Source organism: Corvus moneduloides, chromosome Z, assembly GCF_009650955.1.
Source record: "Corvus moneduloides isolate bCorMon1 chromosome Z, bCorMon1.pri, whole genome shotgun sequence".
Taxonomy (NCBI): Eukaryota; Metazoa; Chordata; class Aves; order Passeriformes; family Corvidae; genus Corvus; species Corvus moneduloides.
The window spans coordinates 9,246,317-9,258,662 of NC_045511.1; the positions used below are offsets into that span (position 1 = coordinate 9,246,317).

The window sequence follows — 12,346 nt, forward strand, 5'->3', positions numbered from 1 at the left end:
CAAAGTGTGTCTATCTGATCAGACCTGAGCCTGAGCAAAAGGAGATGCATAAACACTCCAGTCCAGGAAAAACCTCAGGAAGCACAAACTCTGGAACCGTTTATCTCAGAGACACAATTTGTGCTATAGCCCATGCCTACAAATTGCTACATACCGCCATGCTAATGAGCTAGCTGAAATGGGAAATTAATCAAAAAGACAGAATGAAGGTTGTACCTGTTTCCTTCCCTGCTTATTTGGAGGCTTAGGAAGGGGCAAATTTACACCCCATAGTGAAGCCAAAAGTGAGGGTTTTGACAAAGGAGCAAATGCACCCTTCACAGCTCCTAAAAACCACCATGTAAATGCCTACCATCAGCTATGCACTAGTTTAGCAAGGCTTGACTCAGAGTTTATGCAGCTTGAACAAGAGGCAGAGTGGAGCCCCTGCGCCATTTTGTTCTCAGGGAGAGATATGGATGTCACACACAGCCTTGTCCTTACTGAAGAAAATTTTGCATTCTCTTCAGCAGTTCAGTCTTTATCTCCGAGTTTCTGCACCCACACCAATTAAATGATTCCATCTTTAGCACTAAAGAATTTGTCTTGTAAAATAGGTCTTCAGCTTTGAAGTCTAGTGCAATTAAAATCAAATACTGCTAATTAGGAATGCAGTGCATCAGTTAGCACTCAAATGAATTCTGTTAATGATTTAGGACTACTTTCATGAGCAAGAATTTTCAGGACTGGACTCCATATTCATTAAGGGAGAGCCTGTTTTTATGCCTAACTTGCAAACAGCAGATGGAACACAACAGGATCCTTACACAGCATAAAAGTGAGCACATAGATAAGGACTTATAGGATCAGAATCTTCCCAAACACATTGCTTGTACTTCACTGATTTCTACTAACAAGTATTAAGCTGTGTAGTTTTCTTGTGTGCTGTGACTTTTGACAACAATAAAATGTTCCCTTTTTCCATATGACGCAGCCAGGTCCAGATGTGCTATTTTGGTTTGAGATGGTTAAACTTTTTTTTGTTACTATGGAGATTATCTACTGAATGGTTTACTTACCGCCTCAAAGCTGTCATCACGTACTGTTTAATTTATAGAGCTGGTCCAAATCTCTGTGGAAAAAAAAGTCACCAATATTTCTCACAACTTTCTTTGATTTATTTTTCAGTGTCAACCAAGACATAACATTTATTATGATTCACCTCAGCATGATGACATTTCATTATTCTTACTGAAGAAGATGTTCCTGAAAAAAAGAGATCAAAATCTCTTTAGCCTCCTGGATATCACATAATAAATGAGGGGGTCTGTTTTTCCTCAGTGCCTCAATAAGAAGTGTTTATATTTCAGGACCAAGCCCCCACAGAATATTTACAAAATTTGTTGCGAGGTGTTGAGACATAAACCTGAAGTTCAAAACTTACATCAAATACAAATGAAGACCTATAAAATATAGTGTAAAAAAAAAAGTCAGAAGAAAAAATTATAAATGTTTTTAAGAATTACTGAAATCCTTAAGTGTCTTCCCCATAAATAACACATAAAATTCATTTTATCAAATGGACTTTGGTGTTAACCTCCTAAATATTATAAATTAATTAAATTGCAGTGCGCTAAAATAAAAGAGCTAAACATTCTAGAGTTGCTATAGATAGCCAACCAAAGCCCATTACACTCTTCCTTGAGCAAGCAAGAGAGAGAGAGACTTAAAATAACATCTGCTTTACATAAGAAATTGTTATCAGAAGCTAAAACCCTAAACTGAAAGTTACTTTGAATTTCATTATGGTAAATGAATATGAATTAATTTTATTATGGGGAAAAATGTCTTCCAGAAATCTCATGGAAAACAACCCAGAGTAGGAGATGTTTAAAATAAGAATAGCCAGATGATATTGACTATAGGTCCTTAGAAAACAGCATCACGTTCATGATTTCATAATAACACTTGTTTTACCTCATTCCATGATCTATAAGGCATACTAGCATTTTATTGCTTCAGAAAGATTAAGAAAAGTATCCTGATATACTTATATATAACTGATACTTGTCAAAGCATGCATGTTTACTTTTCTGTGTATTTTTGTATATTAGCATTAAGAAATTGATATTTAAATTTGTACTGAAACCGAATAAATTCCATCTTATATTAAGCACTGTATGCAGAAGGAAGCAGAGTCTTGGAGGCATTTCTATTCTGGGTCTCAGATCTCTTCTCAAGTCATACAAAGGCAGATGTCACAGGGGTCATATAAAGGTCTCTACTCTGATACGAGCTTTAAGGACAGCCTCTGTGGGAACACACATGTTGAAAGGTTGTGTGCTTTAAAAACGTGAAACCTAGCTTGAATGCTAGGACACAAGCCATTATACAATATCGAGTTCTTATAAAATAGTTTGTGGTGGCTGAGGAAATGTATTCTACAAAACAAACATTTCATTGCTGGAATCAAGTTCATGCATCAGTGTGAGGTGTCAGTGTATCACACAGCTCAGAAGCATAAAGCTGTTTGGTTTCCTCACCTATATGTTTTCTTAGTCAACCCTGCATCGGAAAACGTCCTTCTCTTACTTCTACCCAGAGTCATATTCCTCTCTCACTTTTCCACTCACACATGGAATGTCAAATGACTACTTATTCCCTTGGATTTTGGACTAGGGCCAGGGATCTTGCTAGTTATGTCTTCACAGTGCTAGCTATTCAGACTTTGTGCAGCTAAACTACTGTCATAAATTTAGGGTATTTTTTCACTAGGTGATTTTTAGCCATGCTATTCCCTGTTCCAGCTGCCACTGCATTACACAAACACGGAGGTCAGCGCAGAGCAGAGGAGAGGTGCAATGGTGGGAATAAAAGGCTCGAAGAGGGGCAAGAACTTTTTATACCAGCAGCAGCTTCAGTTTGCATCCTATTACAGGCTCACTCAATCTTCCTCAAACAGTCCTTTGCTCAGGTCTATATATCTCCAGCTGTGGCTTCTATTGTCTCCAGCTATTTTGTAACTTGACACTTAATTTGCCTTTCATTTCACCAGAAGGGAAGAGTTTTAACACATCTGTTGGTCTTAACATGTTCTGCAGTTTGCCCACAGTTCAAAGGGTCATGTGGTGTCTGTCTTAATCACTGCTAGGTCAGTAATGAGAAAGCTCTACAGTGAATAGAGAAGTTGTTTCTAATTAAAGAAATAAGTATTTCATTGTCTCAGCCAGTCTGAAGGTTATCAGGAGATGACAGTGAACGTGTCCCGCTTCTGCTTTGTAAGTCAAGGTTGGAGTCACAAAATGGGACCTGTCCATGCTCCATACCAGGACTGCACAGGTAGGAATGGGGAAACCCTGGAAGCATGGGGTGTCTGGGGTAGTGTACTACTTTGAAACAAACCAGTGGGAGGCACAAAGTCAGAATAGCAATTTAATAGGGAAATTAAAGAAAATGAAAAAAACAAGAAAAGAAAACACTGGTTCAAACTGACATAGTCAGGATACAACCTGACACCCTGTTAGTCAGGGTGGCGGTAGCAGTCCAATAAAATGGGGGCTGCAGTCCTCCTGAAGTGATGGATGTGGTTCTGTTGAAGCAGTGATCCCATAGAAAGGGCCTGCTCTTTCTCAGAAGGTCCAGTGGTGGCTCCTGTCCTCTGGAAATCCAGTGGAAAGGGTGTGTGTGCTACGGAATCTCAGATTATATCCAGGATGGAATGCTTGGTTCCTCCCTCTGGGTGGAGCATCTCACAATGGAATGATGAGTCATGAGGCCAGGCGTTGATAGGCTCATTAACAGAAGGTAGTCAGGAGGGAGAAGGCAAGGAAACACTGCCCCTCCTGGTTTCAACAGCTCATGAGGATGGTAATAGAATACACTGCAACCCAGGACAGGTAGATAGTAGGTGATAGGTCAGGCTTGTAGCACAAATTAGTTAGGAGGGTTAAGACGGTTTTTTTCTTCCAGGAAGAGAAAAAAGCCAAAGAGCATCTGAAGGCTATAATTAGAGCTTGGAAGTAAAAAACTGAAACTGGTCAAGGAGTTAAAACCATGGAGCACTGATGGCAAAAGGAGCAAGTGATGACTGTGTGAAGGCAGGTGGTAGAAGCACTGGTGTGTGAGTGACACTGGAACCCCTCCTCACAACCAGGGGTGTCTCTGCCAAGCAGTGAAGCTCTGCAGTACTGGAGCCAAGGGGCTCCCCCCGCATGGTGCCACTGCTGCTGCCACAGGGCTGACTCCCTTTCTGAGCTCTCTAGCTCTCAGCACACATATCTCTGCACCTGACTCCCTTGTGCAGTACAGATTGGCCTTAAGACTCTTTTACGTCACTCTGGGAATGAAATACAAATAAATCCAGATTAAGGTTTTTTTCTACAGACAGTGTGGGATAAAGCTTTACTTTCCCCAATATGCACACACTCACACACCACATATGTACATGCCAGTTTGAGTTACCCTGTTTTTACAGATTCAAGGCCAGCCTTAGACAAGTTACCCTGTTGTAAGTATATATGCCTCGTCATTCTCTATCTGATCAACAATGCATGCAACTTGTCCTGTCAATTATGACATAGTTGAATTTGGCCCACAAAAATTATTAGCATCAGTAGTATTTTTTAATTCCACATTTGTCCAAAGATCTTTGGCAACAGCATAAATCATTGCCAAAGCTTAATGCTAATCTCCTGAATTTTGAAAGCACAACAGGCAAAGTCAACCCCTGAATACATCTGAGACACAGGCATTCAAGACACAAACATTTGCAGGAAATAACAAAGCCCTGCTATTTCTTTAGTAAAATAATAGCACTAGTGCTGAACAGAGAACAATTTTAGAGAACAAAAAGGTAGTGAGATTAAAAATACACCTGATTAAATGGGACTTTTTGTTTTGCCAAATGCCTGGGTTTTTTTGCTAGAAACAGATAGTTCCAGTCAATTGTGCGGGTCAGAATTTGTGGGAATGAAACCAAATGAAAATATAGGACATGATTTTTTGCAATGGGTGACCGAGCAGTTAGTTATATGCAGTGCTGCCGCAATCGAGATTTGGTTTCTATTTGCTGATGAGTGAATTCCACACCAGGGGAGGCATGGGAAGCTTGCAATGATCTCCCTTGGGTGCCCCTCATTCTCCTGCCAAAACTCAGGAATACCTTCAGCACAATTTGTTTTTAAAAACAAGTTCTTCCTTTTAGCACAGCTCATGATGTTCCAAATGAATGGCTGAGTCCTACTGCTAAGTATGATGTCACATCCCCTAGTCAACCTTTCCCCATTTAGACACACAGTGAAATTAAAATTGCATTTAGGCCAGTGCACAAAAACCCAGACTTATTTCCAGAATTACACTGCAAAAATTAAGAGTTTAATTGCTTGGCAAAGCAAGCTTCTCACTCTGTATTTATTTGTCTTTTCAGTTGATGAAGATACAATCTCCTGCAAGCTTTCAAAACAGTATTTCCAAACAGTAAAGCCAGGATCCAGGAAACAGAACTGAAAGGGACAGAACTATCCCTGGTGACAGGTAATAGTAAGGAGATAAAAGGAGTTCAGACAAGACAGGAAAGATCATATTTTCAGCTAATATGACTATCACAAAGCATTGATACACCTTTTAATAAAAATCTTGGCATTTATAGTGTTTCACATGGCCTGCCTAATAAAACATGGAGAAACATGCCTAGCATCCCAGACAACTCCTCTAGGCTCAGAGCTGTTCTCCACTTGCACCATGCAAGCATCTGTGAGACATGCCCACCCACTCCCTGATGCTAACAGGAGTACAAACCCCAATTCAGCCCTCTTCTCACCTCTGTGCGTGGCATAAAATGCACTAATTCCTAAACACCACTGATCCCAGGCTCAAGCATTGTGGCAGCAGCTGAACAGCCCAAATCATAAATTATCCCTTTGCAATGGCTGATGAAATTGGGCTTGATTCTCACATCACTTACACAGAAGGCTTGCACCAGTAGAACTGCATGGATTTTTACTGAGGTATATTTGATTCACTCCAGTGTAAACAAGAAGCAGCTTTACTCAATTACTTTCCAAGTTAGGGGGTTCTCTGGCAGAGCAATATGAGTAAGGGTGCATCAGCTGCCTGAGTGCCTTGCCCACAGCGATGCCAAACACTACCACTGTCATCTGCTTTGTATTCTTCCCAAGTCTCCAAATCATATTTTAAAAAGGACACAGAAAAGTACCATTAAGAATCCATCCCCATCAGCTGGTCAGTCCCATTCTAACACACTCCTGTCATGATTACCAACACATTACACCATGTGGGGTATAAAGACAGCACTGTTAATGTTTACCTGGTTGGTTTATAGGCAATCAAATGTAGATGTTGAAAATACCCCTCCATCTTGGTCCTTCACTCTTCCCTCTCAGCACTAGTAGAGTTACTAACATGATATGTTGGCACAATCAGCTGCTTAAGCAATATTTGCTGAGAAGCAGTTCAAAGGACGTACATGGTGTGCCTGTGTGTGCATGAAAGATGATCCTGAAGAGGTAAGAACATGGACCACCTCACTTCTTCTTGAATGTGTACTCTTCCTTCTGTGTGTTGAGACTTTCTTACGTCTCCCAGTCCCTTTGTTCCTTGGTATAGTTGGCCACAGTAACATGGGAAATACATAAATATTTAAGGGACAAGAGGGAATGGTGTGACAAAGAATTGCCTCTTCCAAAGAACTACTCAAAAATATTGCTTGGTAAAAGAAAAATATGTCAAGTTTCCCTTCCTTCTTTCTAATCCATATTTTTCATCATACCCTTTTTTCCTCTAAGACATACTTTTTCTCTGTCTTTTCTCTTAAATTTCTCTACGTTTTTTCCTAAGCTTTACCTCAGACATTTTATCTAAACTGTGAAGTTTTAGCTAATACAACTGGACTTAAAGTTCAGGTACGGTGGTGTTCTTAGTATGAGAATCACAAGTAAACAAACCAAAACAGGAGGTAGGCTTTCCAGCTTACAAAAGAAAAACCAAGCAGGGACTAGCATTCTGGTTCCAGGTTTGAATAGTGTATGGCCTACCAGGGTTTGGCCTCTGACATAATCAGCAGGAACAGCTGTAATAATATCCAAAAGACAGTCTGCCAATTAATTATTCTCTAAAAGCCACTCCTCTTGTCCATGACTACTCTGGAATTTGTGTCCTGTATGGTGCTGGTCTTCAGCTAATAGAGCAAAAAGACCTCTTCTTTCATGATGAGAATTTTCATCTAAATAGAGGAACCTCTAGTCTGGCTTGGTCCCATCTGCAGACAATTGCATCTAGATATTCTCTGCATTGGTAACTTAAAATTACCCTTATAGAGTAGTGGTTTCTGCTCTTGATATTTTGATATTCAATATCATATTCATTTTCTCACCCCCAGAGTTCCCAGTACAAGGCATGTGCCATTCTGAAGTGTCAGAGATGTAAGGAGGAATTTGAGCACTTCACTGATGACATAAAAGCGCTTTAAAATAGGTATTATTCCACATCAGAGTGGGTGCATTTTGGAATCCACTGCATGCTCATATGGAATGTCTTAGATATATTTTCAAAGACTGCAGTATATAAATAAAACCTACTAAAAATAATGGAAAGTACTAGAAAAAAAGAAATGCATGCTGCCCACTGCAGGGTAAAATCCAACATTGTATTAAATAGTAGATATATATGTTTTCACCATTCTCCTTCTATAAACTGAATCTGTTACATAATTATTTAATTTCAATCTTTTACTTTAAGTATGCATTAAAATTTAGAAATATATATGGTTAAAAAACTCCAATGAAAAATTAAGAAACAGTAAAATGGAGGAAATCTATTTAGGGCACCACATATTAATCTATAAACATAATTCATATGAAGTCTGGGGATCCAGAAAACAGGATCCAAGATATTGATCATCATCCTCACTACAGAAGCACAAATTTGTGCCAAAATTCTCTAGTGTTTTGAGCTGCACGTGCACATAGTACAGAGACGCTACGATCCCCAAACTGTCGCTGTCTCCTACTGGCCACCCTCTGAATATATCTAGCATCCACCTAGTGTAAAACCCTCTGTTTCAGAACAAAGAATGACCTGGATGATGCAAGCTATTTGGTTTTTTAAGAACATCAGAGAGTTAGTAAGAAAACAGTAACTCAAGAGTGTATCACTTGAAAGAAACACAACTATTCAATAAACAGAAATACGAGAACAAAAGGAATATAGGGCCTGAGGGCAGGATGGAATTTGTTCTTCTAAGACTATTTGGATTCCCAGGTTAAGTTTATGAACTTTGGTTCTGAAAATAGTTGCTGAACATTGTGGAAAATAAGGATTATTAGGAACTGGGGAATATTTCTCATAAACTGCTTGTTTTCTTGTTTAAATGGAAAAGGTTCAGAGATGAATGGGTGGCAAGCCATGACTTTATACGGTCCTAATTACACACCTTCTTCAATTGTGATATCTCCTAATTCTAACATCGGCTCTTTGCCTTAACTATATCTAATTAAGAAGCTTATGCAGACTAGATTGTTACCATTAAAAATTGGGATTTTTTAATTTAAAACAGCTTTGGTGCCTGATATGTAGATATGAAAGATTAGTAAAATTTGCTCACTTGGACAAGAAAGGTTTATAACAAGAAAGGTTTTAATGTCCATTCAAGAATCTCCCAACCAATCAAACAAAAAACCCCTCACCAGTGTACTTTCTCAGTGGTGGATATTATACTGATGTGCTACAAATCATGGAACTGCTGCACATACTCTGGTGTGCGCACTGTGTGTGAATGAGCAACAGAGAGACTTTTTGGCCTTTGCCATGCTATTCCCACAATTTTACAAGGGGGAAACTCAGGAGCTGTTAGATGTTATCTCACTGCAAGATGACTGTCGCATAGAAATGTGAACGTTACAAATTCACTGCTGTGAATTTTAAGCAGGGCATCAATTTTCTGTAATTAATGAGCTGGATGCTAGTCAGCCTTTGAATCATGCTTCGGGTAGCTCCTACCGGGTGGTAAAACAGCTTGTGAAGAGTCAGGCACAAGGCTGAATCTGATAGTACTCGAGAGCCCCACGGTAGCCCCTGGCAGCGTCCCTGGCAGAGCTGCCGGCAGTGACACTCCTCTGCGGCCGGCCGAACTCCAGCTGCAGTGTTGTTTTCAGCTGGGCTGAGGCATGTTGTAATGCCTGGAGGTACAAACTGCAGGCATTTTCCCTGCACTGGAGAACTAGAGAGATGCGCTTTAAGGCTATAGTCACAGTTAAGCAAGGATTGTAAAGCATGCGGTGCGTGTGGGCAGGAGACATTTGCTTAGGTGGAAGGAGTTCATAACTGTATGTTTCTGCGTAACTTGCCTGCCATTAATCAAGGAGAGCTTTGAAATTAGTCGACTCGATAAGAAAACTAGAAGGAAAATACCTCTTAACCCATCCAAAAGCAGAGGGCATCCTGGCCCGGCGGCGCCGGTAACCGCCCGCTCGGCCGGCGAGGGGAACCCGGTGCTGTATAACCCGGCCCGGCGCAGCACGCCGCCCTTCTACCTTCATTGATGCGTTTTGCTTCGGGCACAGAGGCGTGGGTGTGATGTTTAAAATTATGCAGACTGGAATTTTTTCTATATATACTCGTTTAAATTACTACCTACAATGGGTAGGAGGGAACAATAGGACTTTGCGGTGCGAGGTGATATGCGGTGGAATAGGATTAAGGAGGACAATAATTATATGGAAGAATCTTGTTTCCTAACCTCCTACGTGATGAGGTGTAAAGCGTAACTGTAAATTACAATTAGCCGGAGAATAAAGGTTTCCTCGGGAGCGGGGTGGAATTTCATCGCGGTGTATCGATGAATTTTAAACCCGAGAGGCTTGATCGGCACCGCCGAGCTGCGGCTCTGCCCCACAGGAGTCATTCTGCGAAGGGACAGAACCGGTGCCGGGGGCAGCGCTAAGAGGGAGAGCAGCGCCGGGCACTGGGGCTGTGCGGGGCTCGCAGCGGAGCGGAGGGGCGCGCAGGGGCGCGGAGGGGCGCGGATGGGCGCGCAGGGGCGCGGAGGGGCGCGGAGGGGCGCGCAGGGGGCCGCTCCCGTGGCGGCGGCGGCCCGGGCTCGGCCTCCGCCGCTGGCAGGAGAGGGGCAGCGGCTAATCGGATTGGGTAGGCTCCCGTAATCCCAGACCGATCGGCGCTGGTGTCTCTCTCTCTCCAATATCACTAATGTCACTTCTATTAGCTGCATTAGACAGATGTTCAAAAGCTCCCTCTCGCTCGCTCGCTAAATCTGATCCCCCTGTAATACTTTCACTGGTATTAAATCCACATGCACCCACTCTTATTCCCTCCCCCCGACACCCCTCCTCTCCCCACCCCCGCCATCCCTTTTACTTTCCTGAGTGGACCCTGGCTCCGTTTGATCGTCTTTTCCAGGGCAAAACGAGATCTTCTGGCGAACAGACAATGGGATTGCCCTCCCTCCCCATATGGTTGTCTCCCACTGAACCCTGTTTCCTCCACAACCCAAAAAAAAAAAAAAAAAAAAAAAAAAAAAGTAACAAAAGCAAGCAAACACACAGAAAGTCCTGCCAAACTATTACTGCCTGGGATGTCACTATTGCTGGCTACTCAGAGGTTTTGATTCCACGTTCGTAAAAGACAGAATTGTGAGACTTACCTCTTCGATGCAGGATTGCAATTACTGTTGGGATGCTCTAGATCTCCCTATATAAGTTTATAGATGGATAAACACACACGCATCTGTGTAGAAAGATCAGATACATACATTCAGCAGGTGCATCTTCCCACTTTGTTTATCCGGACCAACATGTCTTTCCTCTAACTCTTCTTTTAAAAAAGGCTAGGGAACATCCAGCCAAACGGGCTTTTAACTTCTTATTCTTGTTCTGGATTAGTGTTCCTTGACACTTTTTCCTGCTTCAGTTCTACAGTTCTTCCTTACTTTTTGCAGTCCTTTTTCGTTGTACTCGCCTTTCCCTCTTACAGGGTCACAATCCCCTTTGTAACTGTGTGTTTTATTCCACACTCCCCCCCCTCCAGCTGTCCTTTTGTTGTTTTCTCCGACTAGCCCGCAGAAATGAAACACATATGCAACTCTGTCTCCTTGCATTTTCAGATGTTTCTCTCACTATTGTCTGCTACAGCTCATTGAAAGTGCAAAGTGAAAACAGATGTATAAAAGATAAAAAATATACACATACGCACACCAAGTCCATGGAATAGAGAATAAATCTGGTATATCCCAGCAGAAAGAAAGAAAAATAGAGAGATAGAGAGAGAGGGAAAGAAACGAGAAGAAAGAAAGAGAGAAAGAGAGAACGAGAGAAAGAGAGAAAGAAAGAAAGAGAAAGAAAAAGAAAGAAAGAAAGAAAATATGCACCTCAGGTCCTTAATTAGCAGAACAGGGCATTTTCATGAGATTTGATCATTTCCCTCTGCCCGGACAAGAAGAAATCAATGGGGCAGGAATCTATAAATCAGTCAGCATGTCAGGACAAATCAAAATAATGCTTCTATTATTTCAATCAATAAACCATTTTTATACCTAACATCTGATCTACACAGTGTGTTTGTGTTGGAAATTTGCAGATCCGCTTTGCACAAAAACAAACTATTAACATCCGTGTCAATCATATTTGTAACTGTTTGAAATGGCCGGAGATTTCAGCGCGGGGCTGACTGAAAAATTCCGGGAGAAACAGAAATGCGCGGGGGGCGGATCGCGATGAAAACACTTCCAAAAGTTTGTCGCTTCTTTATTGTTTGTCCTCCTCCCTTTCCCCCCAACTCCTGCCTCAGCCCTGAGCTTTGCGAGCGGCTGAGCCGAGAGGGCCAGGTGGGGAGGAGGAGAGGTGGGTGGGGAAGCGGGGAGGGCAGGCAGGACCCCACCGTGTTCCTGTCCCGCGGTGCCCCAGAGCCTACAGGGGTCCGGCTGTGCGGAGTCGGGTCTGCGGCGCGCCCCGCAGGTGCAGTCGCCAGCAATCCCCAGGCCAGCAAAAGCCCCGGGCAGCTCGCGCAGGCGGGAGGCTCTTGGCTGCCGGAGGGAAGAGCAGCCTCATGCTCGCCGGCCCGCTCCCTTCGGGCCAGGTCTGCTCAGCGACTCCTCCACTACCTGTCTGGAAACCCCTCCAGCCCCAGACAGGAATGGGAAAGGTGCCAGATGGGTTTCCTCTACATCTTGCTGTACAGTGCTTCGCCTTGCTTGTTTGCAAATCCACCAAATAATTCATGCCAAACAACCATTTAGAAACCATTTTCTTTGTTTCTTTGAAACCCTACTGTACAGCTCCATCTGCCTGATATAAATGAATAATCCTTCTTGATACCATTCCTAATCCATTTCTTTACA

The 12,346-nt window shown here is 42.3% G+C and overlaps 1 long non-coding RNA gene across 2 annotated transcripts in view; it reads right to left on the reverse strand.

The window, feature by feature from the left end:
- LOC116438387 overlaps window positions 1-12,346 on the reverse strand; it is a 49,745-nt gene that overhangs the window by 28,664 nt on the left and 8,735 nt on the right. For both annotated transcript variants that reach the window (XR_004237708.1, XR_004237709.1), the window contains 2 exons: window positions 10,655-10,737; window positions 1,059-1,111 (listed from right to left, as the gene is read on the reverse strand). This is a non-coding gene — a long non-coding RNA (uncharacterized LOC116438387). The remainder of the gene's footprint in view (window positions 1-1,058; window positions 1,112-10,654; window positions 10,738-12,346) is intronic.